This window comes from Rana temporaria, chromosome 7, assembly GCF_905171775.1.
Source record: "Rana temporaria chromosome 7, aRanTem1.1, whole genome shotgun sequence".
Classification (NCBI taxonomy): domain Eukaryota; kingdom Metazoa; phylum Chordata; class Amphibia; order Anura; family Ranidae; genus Rana; species Rana temporaria.
This window is the reverse complement of record NC_053495.1, coordinates 144,786,734-144,809,548: the sequence shown is the minus strand read 5'-3', so window position 1 is coordinate 144,809,548 and position 22,815 is coordinate 144,786,734.

Genomic DNA, 22,815 nt, shown 5'->3' with positions numbered 1-22,815 from the left:
AGTGGCTGGGGTGCAAAGGAAACATGAGTATGTGCAACTAAGCAAGTAGGTTATAATCACGTCAAGCTTTCTGATGCATCAATAATAGTTTTGAATGTGATCAGGTTGTGCAATATATCCTATTATCTATTTAATAGACTAAACATTTTATTAACTTATTAGGTACAAATGTCTTAAAAAAATAAATAAAGCTGGATAAGCCAGAAGCATGCAGATTGAGTTCTGACACTCCTCTGCTTCTAAAGCTAAAGATGATAAGCATAAGTGGGATAGTTGTGGAAGATGCATCTTAACCACTTGCTTACTGGGCGCTTGAACCCCCTCCTGCCCAGACCAATTTTCAGCTTTCAGCGCTGTCACTCTTTGAATGACAATTGCGCAGTCATGCTACAATATAGTCAAATTAAATTTTTATTCATTTTTTTCCACACAAATAGAGCTTTCTTTAGGTGGTATTTAATCACTACTGAAGTTTTTATTTTTCGCTGAACAAAGAAAGAAAGACAGAAAATTTAGAAAAAACAAACAAAACATGTTTCGTAGTTGTTATAAAATTTTGCAAACAGGTAATTTTTCTCCTTCATTGATATGCGCTGATGAGGCGGCACTAATGGGCACTGATAGGCTGCACAGATGGGCACTGAAAGGCACTGATAATGCGGCATTGATAGGTACAGTTAAGGCGGAACTGATGGCCACTGATAAGATGACACTGATGGACCCTGATGGGTGGCACTGTTGGGCACTGATAGGTGGCACTGATGGGTGACACTGATGGGCACTGGTAGGTGACACTGACGGGCACTAGTAGGTAACACTGATGAGCGGCACTGTTAATGAGGCACTGATTTAAAGGCACAATGTTTTTTACCTTCATGCAGCCCACCCCCCAACCCCCCTAATTCTTGCCTGAGGGCTCTCTCTAACCAGCGATGTCAAGGAGAGCATTGCATCTCTGGTAATTCACAACCCTGATTGGCTTTTGGCAGCAGTGGGAGCCATTGGCATCTGCTGCTGTCAATCGCAGCCAATGAGCCAATCAGCAGAAGAATAGGGGGGGCCAAGCAACAGCTCCGTGTCTGAATGGACACACAGAGCCTTGGCTCAGCTCGGGTGCCCACATAGCAAGCTGCTGGCTGTAGGGGAACTTGGCAGGAGGGATGGACCAGGAGTTCCGGCGTGAAACTTGAGAAGAGGAGTATCTGGGCTGCTCTATGCAAAACCATTACATAGAGATGGTGAGTATAACAGGTGTGTTATTTTTTTAAACAAAAAACAAGACTTTAACCACTTCATTACTGGGCACTTAAACCCCCTTCCTGCCCAGACCAATTTTCAGCTTTGAGCGATGACGCTTTTTGAATGACAATTGCGCAGTTATACAATGCTGTACCCAAATTATATTTTTATAATTTTTTTCTCACAAATAGAGCTTTTTTTGGTGGTATTTGATCACCTCTGTGGTTTTTATTTTTTGCGCTATATACAAAAAAAGACAGAACATTTTGAAAAAAAAACTCAATTTTTTACTTTTTGTTATAATAATATCCCAATTTTTTTTTTTTTATATTTTTTTCTTCAGTTTAGGCCGATACGTATTCTTCTACATATTGTTTGTAAAAAAAATCGCAATAAGCGTATATTGATTGGTTTGCGCAAAAGTTATAGCGCCTAAAAAATAGGGTATAGATTTATGATTTTTTTTTTTTTTTTTTTACTAGTAATAGCGGCGATCTGCGTTTTTTTTTTGTCAGGCCTGCGATATTGCAGCAGACATATCGGACACTTTTGACACTATTTTGGGACCATTCACATTTACACAGCGAACAGTGCTAAAAAATGCATTGTATACTGTATAAATGTGACTGGCAGTGAAGGGGTTAACTCTAGGGGGCGAGGAAGGGGTTAAATGTGTAAACTGGGAGTGATTCTAACTGTGTGTGGAGGGGGACTGACTGGGGGAGGTGACCGATGCTGTGCCCCTATGTAAAAGGGACACAGCATCGGTCTCCTCTCTCCCTGACAGGACGTGGAGCTCTGTGTTTACACACAGAGCTCCACGTCCCTGCTGTCACTGCGGACATCGTGGCTGCCAGGCACGCGCATCCGCTTCTTAGCAATGCGCCGGGCACAGTGTTTTCCCGCTGCGCGCCCCCAGCGGCGCGTGTGGGGAATGTAAATAGCAGGACCACCCGGCACTTGAGAGCCGCGTTGTGGACATCTTTTGTCTATAGCGCGGGTCTCAAGTGGTTAATATCACTTTAAGATTTTAAGGCCTGTATTGTAAACTTTGAAAATTAACTTATTTTCCATGCTTATATAGAGAGAGATGAATAAGGACTTGTTTGAACATGCTTTTACTGCTTGTTTCAAGTATATAAATATTTTAGTGTGTATGATCTGGGCACAGGCTCACTTTAAGAAAGAAATCTCTATTTTAATTTTATGTTATAAATTTAGCTTCACGATGCCAAAAAAAATCATCATGCCCTTCCTAACCAAATCGACACAAGTCTTGCAACAGTTTTGTGGTAAAATTAAATTGTAATATATGCAACACTACTCAAGCAAAATTTAGCTTATAGATTGAAATGGCAGCTATAAATCTCATTGCAGTGATAGGATATGGAATCAGAATAATAGTAATGTATCACTTACCAATGTCACTTAAATGATTTGTTTCACTCTTTAATCTTTAGCATATCTAAAGTGACTATAATAAATGAATAATTATGTTGTATACCACACAGTTAATTGAAAAGCCGCTTGAAGTTGAAAACCAAGAAATCATAACATTGAATACAAGGTTTAGTCATTGTTTGAGAACTTATCTTTGTCAATATTTCTTAAGTGGTAATGTAAATGATACCATTCACTATAATATATCATCGGACATTACTTTAGAGAACCATGAATTATTCTAACTTGTCATGAATATTAATAGTTCCTGGATTCATAATCTTTTACATCAAGGCTAATGTTATTCACAGGACGAAATGTTTGTCTTTATAAAACAAATAAAAGCTGTTTGTATATGGGGAGCAACATGAAATATCCCTTTTTTTGTCTGTGTGGACTTGTGTATATCGAATAAAATCAAAGGGACTTATGTTGCTTATGCTTTACCTATAACTGCAAATGATGCAATAATATCAAGCAATACTTGCATTAAGGGGTGTATGAAAATCAGATTTTTTTTTTGCATTTCAAAATTTTCGAAAACAATTGTTTCAAAATCTCTGCCACCAGTTAGTAGTTTTATCCTTTTGTGCATACAAAAGGGAATGTTTTATTTAGTTTTATTCGGTGTATGTGTGCTACAAATGTCCAATGAGATCATGGGAGATGTTATGGTGGATCCAATGGGTCTACAACCAAAATAGCTATATCTCAAACAGCCTGTAGCTCATGAAACATAATTAAAGCTTGGGATATGTTATTCCTGACCTAGAGGTTATAGACCTTACTCTATGTATGATAAGCATGTGCATTAGTTTTTGTCCAAATGCATTTTTGTCCGAATTTCAGGTATTTTCGTTATCATTTTAACAAATGATAATGAAAGTGCATAGTCCGAAAACCGAAAGATCCAACAAAAAACAGATGCTTTATTTTCGTTTTCGTTGCTACAACAGTTCGATATAGATAGGAGATACAACATGAAGCTAACAATAACAATCTGTGTCTATCGAACCTGTGGTCGAATGTGACTAACCTTAACTCTACTAGTCCAAGATTATTCTACATAAAGAAAAGATTCGACATAGAGTGAAAAGATTCGACATAGAGAGAAAAGATTTGACATAGAGAGAAAAGATTTGACATAGAGAGAAAAGATTCAACATAGAGAGAAAAGATTTTGACAGAGAGAGACAAAAGATCACTGCTGAAATTGGGTGGGGGAAGTAAAATAAAAATAATGATGATGATGATGAATGTTATTTGCTGATTGTAACCGAAGAGGAGGAGCAGTAAAATAGCTAGAACTAAGTACACACGTACAGCCAACTTACTTTCAATTACGATTGTTGCTCAACATGAACGACAAAGATTCGACAAAGCAGCGAAAAACATACAAACGTTGAATCTGTCATTGAAGGCTTATGGTGTCTGTCGAAAGTTCTAAGAAGATTTGACAAGCAGCTAAACTGTACGACGCTACAATCGTACATTTCCAGTCAAATGCATCCGCTCATAGGCTATAGAAAAATTCCAATGTTGGTAATAATAATTAATAAATATAATTATTACTAGTCAATCATTCAACATTAGAATTCTACTATAGCTAGCTTGTAAACACAGCTTCCCCATTCTTCACTGTGGCGCTGTCATTGATCGTGTGTTCCCTGATATAGGGAAGCACGATCAATGACGTCACACGTCCAGCCCCGCCCCCCTACAGTTAGAAACACATATGAGGTCACACTTAACCCCTTCAGCGCCCCCTAGTGGTTAACTCCCAAACTGCAATTGTCATTTTCACAGTAAACAATGCATTTTTATAGAATTTTTTGCTGTGAAAATGACAATTGTGTCAAAATTGTCCGATGTGTCCACCATAATGTCACGGTCATGAAAAAAATCGCTGATCGCCGCCATTCGTAGTAAAAAAAAAATTATAAAAAAAAATGCAATAAAACTATCCCCTATTTTGTAAACACTATAAATGTTGCGCAAACCAATCGATAAACGCTAATTGCGATTTTTTTTTTATACCAAAAATAGGTAGAAGAATACGTATCGGCCTAAACTAAGGAAAAAAAATTATATATTTTTGGGGGATATTTATTATAGCAAAAATTAAAAAATATAGATTTTTTTTCAAAATTGTCGCTCTATTTTTGTTTATAGCGCGAAAAATAAAAAACGCAGAGGTGATCAAATACCACCAAAAGAAAGCTCTATTTGTGGGAAAAAAAGGACGCCAATTTTGTTTGGGAGCCACGTCGCACGACCGCGCAATTGTCAGTTAAAGCGACGCAGTGTCGAATCGCAAAAACTGGCCGGGTTCTTTACCTGCATTTTGGTCCGGGTCTTAAGTGGTTAAAAGCAAAAAAATTAAATGAATCTTAAAAACATCTTACAATGGGTGCCACTTCCGACCTGGTATTGGACAGTGGCCTGACATCAGCACTAGTGTCTTCTCCTCATTTCCCCAGATTTCCTCATTAGTGCTCTGCAGGTGCCACAGCTGATTAATAATTATGAAACCACTCCCAGTAGATTCATTTTCTCACATAGGCATAGAGAAACACACAAGGATTTCTTAAAAATAACAAAAGGTAGGAATCTGCTACAAAGTTTGTTATAATCCTTGCAATGTACATAGATCACCTAGAGGGGAATGTTTTTTCTCAACAAAAGTGGAGTTACGCTTTAACCAGTAGAGTACCGGGCCATCGTCAAATGACGGCTCCATGGTGACTCTGAATATTCAACAGGACGTCATATGACGTCCTGTATTCCTGCGGCCACTGCGATGCGCGTGCCTGGCAGTCGCGATGTCCGCCAGGTACCCGCGATCGGTAACGACAGAGCAGGGACGTGGAGCTCTGTGTGTAAACACAGAGCTCCACGTCCTGTCAGGGGAGAGAGGAGACCGATCTGTGTCCCTTGTACATAGGGACATAGATCGGTCACCTCCCCCAGTCACCCCCCTTCCCCCACAGTTAGAACACAATACAGGTATACATATTAACCCCTCCCTCACCCCCTAGTGTTAACCCCTTGAATGCCAGTCACATTTACACAGTAATTAGTGCATTTTTATCGCATTAATCGCTGTATAAATGTGAATGGCGCCAAAAACGTGTCAAAAGTGTCCGATGTGTTCGCCGCAATGTCACGGTGACAGTAAAAAAATCGCAAATCGCCGCCAATACTAGTAAAAAAATTAATAAAATAAAAATGCCATAAATCTATCAGCTATTTTGTAAACGCTATAACTTTTGCGCAAACCAATCAATATATGATCATTGCGATTTTTTTTACCAAAAATATGTAGAAGAATATGTATCGGCCTAAACTGAGGGAAAAAAAATTTTTTTTTAAAAAAATTGTGATATTTATTAAATAAAAAAGTAAAAAATAGTGTTTTTTTTTTAAATTGTCACTCTTCTTTTGTTTATAGCGCAAAAAATAAAAACTGCAGAGGTGATCAAATACCACCAAAAGAAAGCTCTATTTGTGGGAACAAAATGATAAAAAAAATTGTTTGGGTACAGTGTAGCACGACCGCGCAATTGTCATTCAAAGTGCGACAGTGCTGAAAGCTGAAAATTGGCTTGGGCAGGAAGGGGCGTAAGTCCCCGGTATGGAAGTGGTTAAATAAAATCTCCTTTCATGTAGTAAGTGCTGATTGTCGGCTGGCTATCTATTTCCACAACTTTCTGGCTTTCCTGCATACTTTGCAGCTTCTCCTTTGCTGTTTACTTTAAATTTACAAGGACAACATGTCCCATGTTGCATTTCTGCCTGCAAGCAGTGATTCCTGTATTGTCTCCAACTCCTGAAACTCCTCATCTCTGCATCTTTGTAATTTAGAAAGCAGGCTCTCTGAATTCTGTGATACAACAGTGTCTATTAACAGGGCATCCTAAATATGTCATAGGATTGTGTGGGAAACTTCACAAACTACATTTACAAACTTAAGTTCTCTCAGGCCTCGTACACACGGCCAGTTTCCTCGGCAGAACTCAGCTTCCGACCGAGTTTCTGGCTGAATTCTGCCGAGGAAACTGGTCGTGTGTACACTTTCGGCCGAGGAAGCCGACGAGGAGCTCGACGAGGAAATAGAGAACATGTTCTCTATTTCCTCGTTGTTCTATGGGAGCTCTCGTCCCGCCGAGCTCCTCGGCGGCTTCAGTGCTGAACTGGCCGAGGAACTCGATGTGTTTGGCACGTCGAGTTCCTCGGCCGTGTGTACGAGGCTTCAGAGTGATAGGAGTAGGCTAGAAATATTTGAAATGGAAATGAACGTATGCGTTTACATAGATACGCCTTGGGTTTGATTTACTAAAACTGGGCAGTGCAAAATCTGGTGCAACTGTGCATGGTAGTAAATCAATTTCTCACTTCAGCTTGTTTAACCACTTATGGACCGCAGCTAGTTACCATAAGCCTGGTACCCTCTTCAAGAGCGAGCGTCCGCTTTCAGATAAAACTGGTCTCTGCGGCAGATACCCCGTGAGATCACTTTTGTCGGCATCGGGGTCCCTCCATCCCGCCATTCTCCAGTGCCCTCCGCAGCTGATGGCAGCAGAAAAGGCGGTCCGGTCCTGTCCCTGGGCTGACATAGAGATGAGTAAGGGGAAGATTGCCCCTCACCCATCTCCATATCATTGCAGGGCAGAAGCGATGTCAAAACATCACTTCCGCTCAATGCTCTTAAAAGGGAATTTGTTTTAATGACATAAAAGTATATATATTTTTTTTATTGCATTTAAGTCTAAATATGAGATCTGAGGTCTTTTTGACCCCAGATCTCATATTTAAGAGGACATGTCATGTTTTTTTCTATTACAAGGGATGTTTGCATTCCTTGTGATACGAATAAAAGTGACCCAAAAACCACACATGTGAGGTATCGCTGTGATCGTTAGAGCGAGCCCTAGACCTCCTCTGTAACTAAAAACATGCAACCTGTAGGATTTTTTAAACGTCGCCTATGGAGATTTTTAAAGATAAAAGTTTGATGCCATTCCACGAGTGGGAAACATTACATGTTGGGTATCAATTTACTTGGCGTAACATTATCTTTCACAATATAAAAAACAATTGGGCTAACTTTACTGTTGTCTTATTTTTTTATAAAAAATGTGCGCTTGTAAGACCGCTGCACAAATACAGTGTGACAAAAAGTATTGCAACAACCACCATTTTATTCTCTAGGGTGTTAGAAATATATATATATATATATATATATATATATATATATATATATATAATGTTTGGGGGTTCTAAGTAATTTTCTAGCAAAAAAAAAGTTTTTAACTTATAAACACCAAATCTCAGAAAGAGGCTTGGTCCTTAAAGGGGAGTTCCAGCCTTTTAGTATTTATTAAAAGTCAGCAGCTACAAAAAGTGTAGCTGCTGACTTTTAATAAACAGACACTTACCTGTTCCACGGTCCAGCGACGTGGCCGCCCGGAGCTCTGCTCCTCTCCCCCCCTCTCAGGTCCGGTGCCTCCATTCATAGTGTGGGCACCCGGCCGTGACAGCTTTCGGCTTTGCGGCTGGGCACTCACTGTGCATGTGCGAGTCGCGCTGCGCTCTATGAGTGGACAGGTGATCTCAAGGGACCTGTCACGTGTCCCTGGAGATCGCCTAAAGGGAGGGGCCACCTAAGACGAGAAGAGAAGTTGCAGAGGCGGTCCCTGGGCGGAAGTAGGAAGTGGGACAGGAAGTCCCACTCCTACTGAAGCCCCCCCCCAAAAAAAAAAATGACATACCAGATGTGGCATGTAAGGGGGCGATGAGTGCTTTAAGGGGTTGTAAAGGTAAACATTTTTTTTCCTAAATAGCTTCCTTTATCTTAGTGCAGTCCTCCTTCACTTACCTCATCCTTCGATTTTGCTTCTGAGAAATCCTCACTTCCTGTTCTTCTGTCTGTAACGCCACACAGTAATGCAACACTTTCTCCCTGGTGTGGAGTGTCATGCTTGACCCCTCCCCTGGAATACAGGAGAGTCAGGACGCTCTCTACATTGCAGATAGAGAAAGGAGCTGTGTGTTAGTGGGAGTCCTGACTCTCCTGTAGTCAAAGGGAGGGGGCGAGCATGACACCACACCAGGGAGAAAGCCTTGCATTACTGTGTGGAGTTACAGACAGAAGAACAGGAAGTGAGGATTTCTCAGGAGAAATAAGGACATTTAAATGCAAAATGGAAGGATGAGGTAAGTGAAGGAGGACTGCACTAAGGTAAAGGACGTTATTTAGGGGAAAAAAATTACCTTTACAACCCCTTTACAGCGGAAGTTCCACTTTTGACAAAAAAGAACTGGAAGCTGATTGTTTTCTATGCAGAGCTGCACCAGATTTTGAACTCTCCAATTTTAGTAAATCAACCCCTTTGAGTCAAAATTGAACAATAAAGCCTGAAATGCTTAAAGGGAGCACACCTTATTCAGTTGACTTCATCCAGGTATTGTTGCAGGACACTCTTCACAGTATACAGGCACGGCGCCCTAGAGATCACATTATGGGTAAAAGTAAAGTAAAAACAAAATACAGATTAGCCTGTTGTGAGGCTTGGAAGCAGGGTCATTTACCCCCAGAGTTGTCTTTTAATGAAATTACAAAATAATTATGGATATTTGTAAATCTACAGCTGTTTTAAAATAATACCTGGTAATCTTTCATTGAAGTTCCCTGTTTACTCGTGTTACAGTATGACAACCATTTGTCCCTGTCTCTTGATTGTGCTCCCACATTATCACACTTAATGATCAAGTTGATTTACTAAAAAGAGTGCAAAATCTGGTGCAGGTTTGCATAGAAACCAATCAGCTTTCAGTTTTTTTGTCGAAGCTTAATTGAACAATCTAAAGTTAGAAGCAGATTGGCTAGCATGCACAGCAGCACTAGATTTTTCACTCTCCAGTTTTAGTAAATCAATCTCACTGTCACATTTGCTTCTAATAGAGACAATGGGATTGATTTACTAAAACTAGAGAGTGCAAAATAAGGTGCAGCTCTGCTTAAAAACCAATCAGCTTCCAGGTTTTATTGTCAAAGCTTAATTGAACAAGCTGCCGTTAGAAGCTGATTGATAACCATGCACAGCTGCACTAGATTCTGAGTGCTCCAGTTTTAGTAAATCAACCCCTTTGTGTGGCTGTGCCAATGCACTTTGAACAGGCATGTTTCACCGTTGCTCCTATATTGAAGTCCTGAGTAATGATGGGCAGCTGTCCTTGTAGCAAGTGCATGTAGATAGGAAGTAGCTAAAAGACTTTACAAGAGATCAGAAACCCTGAAATGTAAAAAAAAAAAAAAGGTTAAAAACCTTATGACACACAATGCTTTGGTAGAGTGACCTTTATTAAGCTAGGCTTACACTAATTTAAGTAGGTACAATCCCAATGTCCTTGTGAGATGCTCTCACTGTTTAGATTTTATCACAGTTGCAGTGTTCATTAGATAAAATTAGTAGCTCTTTGATTGCGTTCACTTGTGCCTGGAATTGCTCTTTAAAACATGTCCAGAATCCAACAAATCCAACAAATGAAGTAGTGGGAACTCTGTAATAAAGGCTAATAAGAAATACATATCATTTCTTAAATGTTAATAAATCATGGAAATCTTATTTCGTCAGGACAAGGCAGCCCTTTCATTTTTAATGTTATATCTATAAGGATTAATTAGTGGGAAAAAAGAATTACCATAGAAATGTAGACATTTTACTTTGAAGATTGAAACCTTGAAAAGCATACAGTATGTCCTGTGTGTGCATGTGTGCGTAAAATGCCTTGAAAAAGTATTCATACCCCTGCAAATTTTCCATTTTTTTTCACGTTACAACCAAAAATAGAAATGTATTTCATTGAAGTTGTATGTGTTAGGCCTTGTACACATGGGCAAGAATCTCGTCAGGAAAAAAAACGTTGTTTTCCTGACGAGATTCTTGGCAAGAATCTCTTGCCGCCCGAGTGTACACACAGTCCTTTCAAAAGAACCGCGGTCCTTTTGAAAGGCAAGAACGCGGTGACGTCATCGTGTACGACGAGCATGCGCTCGTCACATTCAATGCCGTCGCCGCCATCTTGCTTCACCCTACCTATGCCGTGGAAGCTACCGCGCATGCGTCAAAGTCATTTTGAGCATGCGTGGGTTTCCAAGGCTACAGGTAAGTATACACACTCTCAGGTCTCTCGTCGGGTAACAGGCTGACAAGAATCTCAACGAAAAAATAGAGAGCAGGATCACTATTTTCCTGATTCTGGCCAGATTTCCAGACGAGAAACCTGAAAGCCTCGTACACATGCTTGGTTTTCTCGGCAAGAAAGCTCTGCCAGCAGTTTTCTTGCCGAGAAAACCGAGCGTGTGTACGAGGCTTCAGACCAACACAAAGTGGCACATAATTTAGAAGTGGAAAGAAATGATAAACGGCTTTCAACATGTTTTACAAATAAATATGTGAAACGTGTGGTGTGCATTTGTATTTAGCCCCCTCTACTTTGATACCCCTAACTAAAATCTAGTGGAACCAATTGCCTTCAGAAGTTACCTAATAAGTGCATGGAATTTAACTCAGTATAAACACTTCTGTCCTGTGAAGCCCTCAGAGTTTTTTTTTAGAGAATCTTAGTGAACAGCATCACGAAGGCCAAGGAACACACCATACAGGTCAGGGATAAATTTGTGGAGAAGTTTAAAGCAGGGTTGGTTATAAAAATATCCCAAGCTTTGAACATCTCACAGAGCACTGTTCAATCCATTTTTCAAAAATGGAAAGAGTATGGCATAATTGAAAACCTCAGTGTTTGTGTCCACCCCTTTCTATGTACTTGTATAAAGATGGCCATACACTATGCAATCTGATTGTGTGTTTAGTGAGAAGGGTGATCACTGGTTGATTGCATTTAATTTATAAAACGTGCCGCTGGGAATGGGAGGGTGGATGATGCAGGGTGTGTGCTAATGAGATCAGCTGGTCAACTCCTTCCTGTGTCATGACCTACAGTCTGTAAGGGCCTGATTCTCAAAAGAGATACGCAGACTTAACTGCTGTTCAGTCTGTGCCTAACTTTGGAAACGATTCTCAAAAGGCTTTTTCCAAAGTTAGGCAGAAAATCTGACATGTGTAAGACACTTACACGGTCAGATTTTAGGATGCAGTACCGCATCCGCCACTGGGGGCATTTCTCATTGAAATGCAGCTTTGCGTATGCAAATGAGGACTTAAGCAGATTTTCAAAGCATTTCATCACTGTGATTTCTGCGTAAGTTCTGAATTTGCCTGCGCAAAACTAGGGCTGGTTTTATAATGTGGAAAGTTAGTCACACATTGTAAAGGCCCATTCCAGCGACGGCATTTGGTATGCATTCCCGAGGGAGAACTCCACGGCAATTTTTAAATTCAAAACCGGCATGGGTTCCCCCCCCAGGAGCATACCAGGCCCTTAGGTCTGGTATGGGTTGTAAGGAGACCCCCCCTACGCCGAAAAATCGACGTAGGGGGTCCCCCTACAATCCATACCAGACCCGTATCCAAAGCACGCTACCCCGGCCGGTCAGGAATGGGAGTGGGGACGAGCGAGCGCCCCCCCCCTCCTGAGCCGTGCCAGGCCGCATGCCCTCAACATGGGGGGGTTGGGTGCTCTGGGGCAGGGGGGCGCACTGCGGGCCCCCCCACCCCAGAGCACCCTGTCCCCATGTTGATGAGGACAGGACCTCTTCCCGACAACCCTTGCCGTTGGTTGTCGGGGTCTGCGGGAGGGGGCTTATCGGAATCTGGGAGTCCCCTTTAATAAGGGGGCCCCCAGATACCGGCCCCCCACCCTAAGTGAATGGATATGGGGTACATCGTACCCCTATCCATTCACCTGGAGGCAAAAAGTAAAAGTTAGTAAACACACAACACAAGGGTTTTTAAAATAATTTATTATTCTGCTCCGGATGCCCCCCCTGTCTTCTTTATTAGCTCTATTACCAGGGGGGGCTTCTTCTTCCACTCTCCGAGGGTCTTCCACTCTCCGGGGGTCTTCTTCCACTCTCCGGGGGGGGTTTCTTCTTCCGCTCTCCGGGGGGGGGCTTCTCCGCTCTCCGGGGGTCTTCTTCCATCTTCTCCCCTCTTCCGCTGTTGACTCGGCGAACCCCGGTTCTTCTGCAGATGTCCGGTGCCTTCTTCTTCAGCGCTGGCTGCCTGCTATCTGTGTGTGTTAGCTCAATTTCTAACAGGCAGCCGGCGCGGTCTTCTGTGACGTCAGGTTCTTCTCTTCCCTTCTTCCGATGTTGCCTCGTCGCCTCTTGTCGCTGTAATGATGGAAGCGCGCCTTGCATCCCATTTATATAGGCATCACCGTCCCATCATGCTCCGGCAGGTACCCACGTGGTGGGTGCCTACCCACGTGCACCCACCACGTGGGTACCTACCGGAGCATGATGGGACGGTGATGCCTATATAAATGGGATGCAAGGCGCGCTTCCATCATTACAGCGACAAGATGCGACGAGTCAACATCGGAAGAGGGGAGAAGAACAGAAGAGAAGACCCTGACGTCACAGAAGACCGCGCCGGCTGCCTGTTACTAATTGAGCTAACACACAAAGATAGCAGGCAGCCAGCGCTGAAGAAGAAGGCACCGGACATCTGCAGAAGAACCGGGGTTCGCCGAGTCAACAGCGGAAGAGGGGAGAAGATGGAAGAAGACCCCCGGAGAGCGGAGAAGCCCCCCCTCGGAGAGCGGAAGAATAAACCCCCCCCGGAGAGTGGAAGAAGACCCCCGGAGAGTGGAAGACCCCCGGAGAGTGGAAGAAGAAGCCCCCCCTGGTAATAGAGCTAATAAAGAAGACAGGGGGGCATCCGGAGCAGAATAATAAATTATTTTAAAAACCCTTGTGTTGTGTGTTTACTAACTTTTACTTTTTGCCTCCAGGTGAATGGATAGGGGTACTAGGGGTACGATGTACCCCATATCCATTCACTTAGGGTGGGGGGCCGGTATCTGGGGGCCCCCTTATTAAAGGGGACTCCCAGATTCCGATAAGCCCCCTCCCGCAGACCCCGACAACCAACGGCAAGGGTTGTCGGGAAGAGGTCCTGTCCTCATCAACATGGGGACAGGGTGCTCTGGGGTGGGGGGGCCCGCAGTGCGCCCTCCTGCCCCAGAGCACCCAACCCCCCCATGTTGAGGGCATGCGGCCTGGCACAGCTCAGGAAGGGGGGGCGCTCGCTCGTCCCCACTCCCTTCCTGGCCGGCCGGGTAGCGTGCTTTGGATACGGGTCTGGTATGGATTGTAGGGGGACCCCCTATGTCGATTTTTCGGCGTGGGGGGGTCTCCTTACAACCCATACCAGACCTAAGGGCCTGGTATGCTCCTGGGGGGGGGAACCCATGCCGGTTTTTTCGTTGAAAATTGGCATGGAGTTCTCCCTCTCAGGAATGCATGCTGAGCGACGCTGTCATTTTTTTTTTAATTATTTGTTTTCCCGGCGCGTCTTTTTTTTTTCACCCGTCGCAACTTTAGTGTCCCGTCGAAATTCTCAAAGCCGCCCGGCGTTAATTACGTTTGCGCGCTGCACGTCGGGAAAATGACGTCACACGCATGCGCAGTACGGCCGGTGCGGGAGCGCGCCTCATTTAAATTTTAAACGCCCCCAGGAGAGGAGGACCGCCTTACGACGGCGGCACTTAAGTTACACGGCCTGAAATTTCTAGGTAAGTGCTTTGACGATCGGGCACTTAGGTAGAGATTTTAAGTCAGTGTAACTTAACTGCTAAAAGTTAAGTTAGGCAGCTTTTTTGAGAATTTGGCCCTAAGTACCTAAGACAGAAACAATAGATACATTTAGAATCATGGATGTAGGACAGCAAGGTATGTGTCTGTAAATTTGATGGAAAGCTTTGATATTTTTGCAAAAAAAGTACATGAATGCTATATTGGTCCATATGGGAGCTGGAATTTCAAAGGGGAAAAAAGTGAACTTTGCCTTTAATACAGGGCAATCTTAGAAGAAGAAGAAGGCACCTGTTATGCCACGTACACGCGATCGGTTAAACTGATGAGAATGGTCTGATGGACCGTTTTCATCGGTCAAAACTGATCGTGTGTGGGCGCCATCGGTTAGTTAACCAAAAAAAAAAGCCAACTTGTTTTAAAATTAACCGATGGATTCCTAACCGATAGGACAAAACCAATCGTTAGTAGGCACAACCATCGGTTAAAAATCCACGTATGCTCAGAATCAAGTCGACACATGCTTGGAAGCATTGAACTTTGTTTTTTTCAGCACGTCGTGTGTTTTACGTCACCGCGTTCTGACACGATCATTTTTTTAACCGATGGTGTGTAGGCGCGACGGACCATCAGTCAGCTTCATAGGTTAACCGGTGAAAATGGTCCATCGGTCCATTCTCATCAGATGGACTGATCGTGTGTACGCGGCATTAGAGTTTGCAAAAGACTTGAGACTGGGGTGGAGGTTCACCTTCCAGCAGGACAACGACCCTAAACATACAGCAAGAGCTACAATGGAATGGTTTAGATCAAAGCATGTTCATGCGTTAGAATGGCCCAGTCAAAGTCCAGACCTAAATCTAATTGAGAATCTGTGGCAAGACTTGAAAATTGCTGTTCACATACACTCTCCATCCAATCTGACAGAGCTTGAGCTATTTTGCAAAAAGGAATGGGCAGAATATCACTCTCTAGATGTGCAAAGCTGGTAGACACACCCCCAAAAAACACTTACAGCTGTAATTGCAGTGAAAGGTGGCTCTACAAAGTATTGACTCAGGGCGGGGGGGGGGGGGGGGGGCTGAATACAAATGCAGGCCACACTTTTCACATATTTATTTAAATAAATGTTGAAAACCATTTATCACGTTCCTTCCACTTCACAATTATGTGCCACTTTGTGTTGGTCTATCACATAAAATCCCAATAAAATACATTTAAGTTTTTGGTTGTAACATGACAAAATGTTGAAAATTCAAAGGGGTATGAATGCTTTTTCAAAGCACTGTATGTGCAATCAGGTACCCTCTGGCAAAGAAGAGCAAACTCTTTCTCGAAAAGAAACACAATTAGGTAGATTCACACACATCTGCCTAAATTTAGGACGGCCTAGCCTAGCCTTTTTAGGCCACACCGCCTGGCTAGTAGTGATTCACAATCTACTTACCTGCTAATCTACAGGGGTGTAGCCTAAAACGAGCGGGCGTAAGGGCGCCTAATTCAAATGATTTGGAGGGGGGCGTGTTGTATGGGAATGAGGCTTGACCTCATGTTTTTTGAGGTTTTTGGACACTGCGCATGCGCCGGGCGACTACATTTCCCAGTGCGCATTGCGGCTAAGTAGGCCGTACGAGCCTGTTGATTTTGACGCGGACGTAAACTACGTAACTACCGATTCGCGGACGACTTACGCAAACGATGTAAAAAGTTTGAACCTCGCGGCGAGAACGGCGGCCATACTTTAACATTGTTATTCCACCTCATAGGCCGCCTAAGGCCTTACGGAAATGACGTTAATCGATGGCGTAGGCCAGGCGTACGTTCGTGAATCGGCGTATTCCCTCATTTACATAATCTACGCCGGCCGCAATGGAAGCGCCATCTAGCGGCCAACAGAAACATTGCAAGCTAAGATAGAACGGCGCAAGCCGGCCTATCTTAGCTTTGTTTAAGTGTATCTCTATTAGAGAATACACTTAAACAAACGCCGGCGTAGATTCAGAGTTAGGTCGGCTTATCTACTGATAAGCCGGCCTAACTCTTTGTGAATCTACCTATTTGAATGCATGTAACAACTAGAGGAATAATGTATGAATCTACAACTAAAATACCTGCTACATACTAAATACTAAAATCCTCATAGTGCAGTAATGCTTTACATTTTTCAATGAATGCTGGAGAATCATAAACTTGTACCTAGCACTAGATATACCAAGGGCAGCTACTGCTGCAGAAGTAAGTGCTGAGGCCAGTTTGGGGCAGTTATGGTTAGTTCTTGACAAAAGCATTGTTATTACTGTAATAGCTGACACACAAAGAAAAGGCCACCCCTTTGTTTAACCCAATGCTCTTTGTTCAACACATGTAAAAAAGGTCTTACACACACCATCCATTCTTGTCACAATGCACTGAAATTAAAAACACCCCAATGCCATCTCTGTATCCCTGTACACTTCCTTTAGGCAGCCGCGAAAAAAGAGAGAAGTCATCCTAGCTAACAATTCTCTTTAATTGTTTTTTATTTAAGTTGCTCTCTTGCTACCTGGATCCATAAGATGCTGCTCCCTAGCTGCTTCCTATGTCAGCACCTCTGATAAGGCAGTACATTTGGCCCTTCTGTATGGGGCCTGAGCACTATCAGTTCAACAGGGGGCCCAGTTATCTGCTGAGTAAGAGGGCAACCTGTATTGCCTTACCACTGGAACTGATCTCCATTTGGCTTCTACTCTTCTCCCTCCCGCCAGCTGTGTTGCAGAAGAGTTACAGGGGGATCGGCATCTGTGTCCTCCCCACACCCCCCTGCCCTAAGGACTCATTAACACAGGTACTCTGGCCATGTAAATAAGTGGATTATTCATGCAGCTGGAGCTGCCTGTTTCTCTATCAGGATGTAGCAGTTGTACAACCACAGTCACAGGTCCTATAACTCAACAGGTGTGCAGGTGTGGATGAGTGGTTCCGCATGAACGCTGTCTGTGTATAACAAATTAGTATGCGTTCTTACAGCTACTGTATACCCATAGAATGGGTTTCATTCATAACCGCTGTGCTTAGTATTGTAATGTTGTGATTGGCCCACAGCTATCACATGGTACCCGGGCCAATCACAGCACCCTGTTCCATGTGATTAGGTGTAGTCAATCAAATATCACTAGTAATCACTAGACATGTGCACTGCCAAAAATGTGTTTGATTTCATTCTGTTTTAATACTTTTCTTTTTTTTTCGTTTTTGAGGTAATTCGGTATGATCAAAATTCGTTATTTCGAATAAATTAGTTATTTCGAATAAATTCTTAAATTTGAAAAAATTCCAAAAATTCAAACACGTAGAAAAGCCAAAAATAAGAAAGAAAATCCGAAAATGTACAAATACTGCAGCTGCTACTGTTAATATATGGACACTTACCTGAAGCCGATCTGTCCCTTGGCTCTTGGGTGGAGGTGCCGCCATCTTCTGTAAGGGAATCAGGAAATGAACCAGCAAGGCTTCACTTCCTGGTTCCCTATTGCGCATGTGCAATCTCATTGGTCCCTGCTGTCTTCTGGGACCTGTGTGTCTCACAGAAGACTGCGGGGGGAGGAGGGGCTGGACATGGCTTAGTTCACCGTGGATACTGCAGCGATCTATGCCTGGAAGTGGGAGCAAATACCTGGATTACACAGGTATCTGCTCACCCCTGAAAGGTGCCAAATGTGAAACCAGAGGGGGGGATCGGAAAAGCGGAAGTTCCATTTTTAGGTGGAACTACACTTTAACGAATGTGTGGAAAAACAAATTTGGAACAAAACAAAGTGCACATGTCTAGTAATCACAGATGTTATGAATGGAACCCACTCATGAGAATTTAACACGTTGCTGATAATCACTGTAACAGCAAATAAAAGTAAAAGAAATAAAGAAAAATCCCTGATCACCCCTTCCAAAGTAGTATAGTGTCACTATGGTGACACTAAACTACTCTGATAAAAGTATATATAAAAAAAATGTTAAAAAATAAAACATATTGTTAAAAAAGTAAAACATAAAAAAAATTCAATAAAAAAATATTTATATCACATTATTCAGCTTTGCATTTAACCACTTTCTAACCGAAAGATGGCTAAAGCGCGGCACTCTATTTCCGAGAGTGAGGTGTCCATGGATGTCCTGCTGTAACCATGCCCCTCGCACACCCCTTGGGGTATGCATCCAGTTTTCTCTTTGATCACTATGTCCTTTGGACACAGTGGATCACAGATCATGGTAAAGGGCTGATCCCAGTGGCCCTTTACCCCATGATCAGCTTTGTCCAATAACAGCTAATCACAGTGTGAATAGAATTGCTGGTTATCTGCATTCCTCTCCTCGCAATGTCATAGTGTGAGAATAGGAGAGCCAGTAACTTGTAATCCCCTGACAGGGGACATGCACACAGATCATCAGTGCTCTGATTATGGGTACAGCCCCATCAGTGCCAATCAGTGCCATCAATGCTGCCCATCAATGCCATCAAGGCTGCCCATCAGTGTTGCCTATCAGCGCCTCCTCATCAGTGCCACCTATCAATGCCTATCAGTGCTGCCTATCAGTGCCGCATATAAGTGCAGTCTCATCATCAGTTCCCATCATTGGTGCCCATCAGTGCAGCCTATTTGTGCCCATCAGTGTAGCATATCAGTGCCCATCAGCGAAAGCTGATCAGCGCACATCAGTGAAGGAGAAAAATTACTTATTTGCAACATTTTATAACAGAAACTAAGAAAACTTTTTTTCAATTGATTCTCAAAAAAAAAAAAAATCCTGGAACCCAGAGTGGCGCCGGGCCATGACGTCATCGCGCGAGCGCCGTATGCGTTCCAGCATGGAACGCATTACGGTGCTGGAGGCTCCTGTATTAGTAAAGGGAACAGGCGTGTGGAGCGCCTGTTACAGTCGGGAGGTAATCGGTTAAAGAAGAATGTCATATTGTTTTGTTTATGTCAGCAGCTACATATAACGTAGTTGCTGACATTTAAAAAACAGGTTTTACTTACTGTACCAGTGCCTGGGGTCCAGCGCTGTCTTCCCACAGCCAATTCTTCTTACCATTACAGGTCTCTAGTGCCACCATTTTGGATATGAGAGCTGGCTGTGGCTTCCTGAGGAACCACAGTTGACTCTCCACTGCACATTTGAGAGCTTATGTGGCACGTTTTGAATGGTCCTGCAGCCTCCTGGGAAGTGTGCCGTGTCCCAGGAGTGTGCAGAGGAAAAGGAGTTGGGCAAGGGATGTCGTCCTCACCTAGAGAAGGATTGCAGAAAGGAGAGTGGATAATGATAAAAATTGGTACTCACTCCCCACCACCACCATTGTCACCATCACTAAAAAGACTGAAACTCAGTTACAAGCTGAGAGGATGGAGTGACCCAGCATGAGTTCATTTTTTTAAGTGAAGCTCCGCTTCAGATGGTAAATGTTCAGTTTTACCGCAACAAAAACATATTTTTTTATGTCTGGGATAGAGTAGGAAACTGATTGAACTTCTGTCTAGGGGATTTTATTGTTGTATGTATTCCATTAGTTAGATTTCCCTGCACTACCTGTCCTCTGAGACACAATATGAACTTAGTCTACAAAAGCCCCAGACTGTTTTATTATATACAATAATATCAAATTGTTGTGTTTTCTTTTTTTTTTTTTTGGCGAGACTCAGGTATTACATTAATGAAAAGCTAAGTACACATCTCAGACACTTAACACGCTGAAAACAGCACACATCACCAACCCCAAAAATATGAAAAATTAAGATGTTATATTGCAAAGTAGTGTTTGTCACCTGATAGTTTAATGCAGCCCAGGGAATATGTAAATGAATGAAGCTGCTATATGAGAAGTAAAGAGATGAACTATTACAATAATCAAAGATAGTGGCTTACATTTACTGGATGTAAAAATTATTAAGGCTACACACTGTATGAATGTTAAAGTCACAACAAATAACATAATAAAAATCACTTAGGTGTTTTTTGCAGAAGCACTACAGGTTGACCAATCATGGTGGAAGACTCTTCCCTTGCTTTTCTCGTCTGCTCATTGTAATTTGTGCAGTAATATCTGTGGAAAGGGATCAATGAGTCTAAAACCTTGCATATAAGGATCTTGACACCCATTGAGAAATGTTTTCTCTTGTAGGAATAATTTTAGATAATCTTTTTCTGGAGACTAAGGCTGGGTTCACACTAGCGCGACACGACATTTATCCTACTTTGGATCCGACTTTGCCCTGCGACTTGAAGCCGACATACGTCCGACTTTCAATGAATGGGGATCATTGAAAGTCGGACGTATGCCGACTTCAAGTAGATATGGGGATCTGTGGAGGGGGTTTATGAGAATCAACAAGCCCCAGAAGGCCCCAGATAAGAATGAGTAAGGACTACAGAGTACTACTGGTTACTCATTCACAAAAGAATGTAAGAAGTAAATAAAGACACATCATGTTAAAAACATTGTAAATACATTGTCAATCAAGCCACCCAATGATGTAGAATCACATCATTTATAAGTGACAACAATCCTGAGGACCCTCCTAAAGATTCCTCTCAATAGATTCCATATAATGAATGACAGCTCCTCGTCCCACCGCTGATTGTAAACAAATGGAACAAAAATTAATGACATCATTAATTAAATATTATCATGACTATATTTTACATCACCTGGGATGCCCACTAGCATTTTACAGCGGGAAGCTGTCATTTTTTGGTGGCAGTAATACCACCAATAAATGAATGACTTTTTGCTGCTTCCAATATTCATTGCTCACTCAGATACTGCTAGCCAGTAACTTTCCTGATCCAGCAATTAGCTTCTCTACACAGATTCACACAGAAAAGCTCTATTTTGGGACCATTCAAAGTTCTTATTTTAACTGAAGGGAATTATTTCTGACCTCTGAAAAGGTTGGCTGTTTTTTAGTATAAACTAATACATTTATTTCGACTCTTTTATCTTTTGGTCCTGCACGCCTTCTATTAGTAGATGCTGATTTATGTTGCTTTCAGCAAGTTTGAACAGACAAATGGGACAAATAGTTTAACTTGTCCAAGAACCACAAACCATGCAGTGTCACAAACCCAAACCCCATCCTCAGCTGCAACATATTGTAATGCACAAGTGTAATTTTTTTTTTTCTTAAAGTCATCTAAATATAGCAATGGCACTCTTTATGTATGGTAATATACGGACATCTATTCATCTATTTAGGAGGTGCACAATTTAAGAACTACAATCATTATCAGACATGATTTTTATTCTACTCCATCTATATTGGGAACCTCATAATTTTTTGGGCCTCAAAACAACTCCAAACCGACATACAGTACATAAAGCAGGGGTAGGAAACCTTGGCACACCATCATGCCTCTGCCTCTGGGAGTCATGCCTGTGATTGTCAGGGTCTTGCAATGTCTCATGGGACTTGTAGTTTCACCACAGCTGGAGGGCCGAGTTTGCCCAACCCTGACATAGAGGGTCCAAAGAAATAGCAATCACTTGGACGCAACTTAAAAAAAGACTTATGAGCAGTTCTGCATCATACTTTCTTTATAATAGATTACCAAAAAAGCTTTAAATTTGGCCACAAAATGGCACTATTTATATTTTTGCTCAAAATACTTTAAGTTCGCCCAATTCGTTATGTGACACTTTTTGCTTATGTGAACATTTTCTTGAATTTCAAAATGTGTATCCCTGGTTACAATCCAAAATATTGAAAGCAATAATTTTGCACTTATCTCATTTTGACCTTATTTTCCTAATGTATTTATTCCACTTGACAGTATGCTAGGCACATATCTTTGAAATAAGGCCCATTAACTACAAAATATACAGTTTCTGCATAAATTACAATCCATTTTATTGTCTATATAATTTGCATTTTATGGAAATAGTCATTCCTTCAGGTACTTTAAAGCTTATCAGTTCATTATCTTTTTCTTTTTTTTTTAAACAAAAAAAAGAGAATAAAGCCATATTAATATTTTTCTACAACTGGGGGAGAATGATTATTTTAAAATAATTTGGTTTCAATAATATATATATATTACTCTGTAATTGTATTGAGACAAGGAGGAGACTAGGACAAACTCTCATTACAAGGGAAGTGCAGATAGATTTAACAGCTAAAGTCATTTAAGGAACCGCAAAATAAGGAAATTATTTATTTTAGCTGCTTATCTATGAATATGGGAATAATAAGCTATATTTTACCTTTTCTACTAGGTTTTCAAACATATGAAGTTACTGCCCTCTCTTTTATTTGTTTGTCTTGTTTGGAATATGTTTCCCTAATGTGTCTCTATGGAACTAGTGACTTAGTCATTACAAAGTTTTGTGGTGATACAAGATATTGACCTTTTACCTTTTAATTCCCTGTGCTTAGTGGGAGATT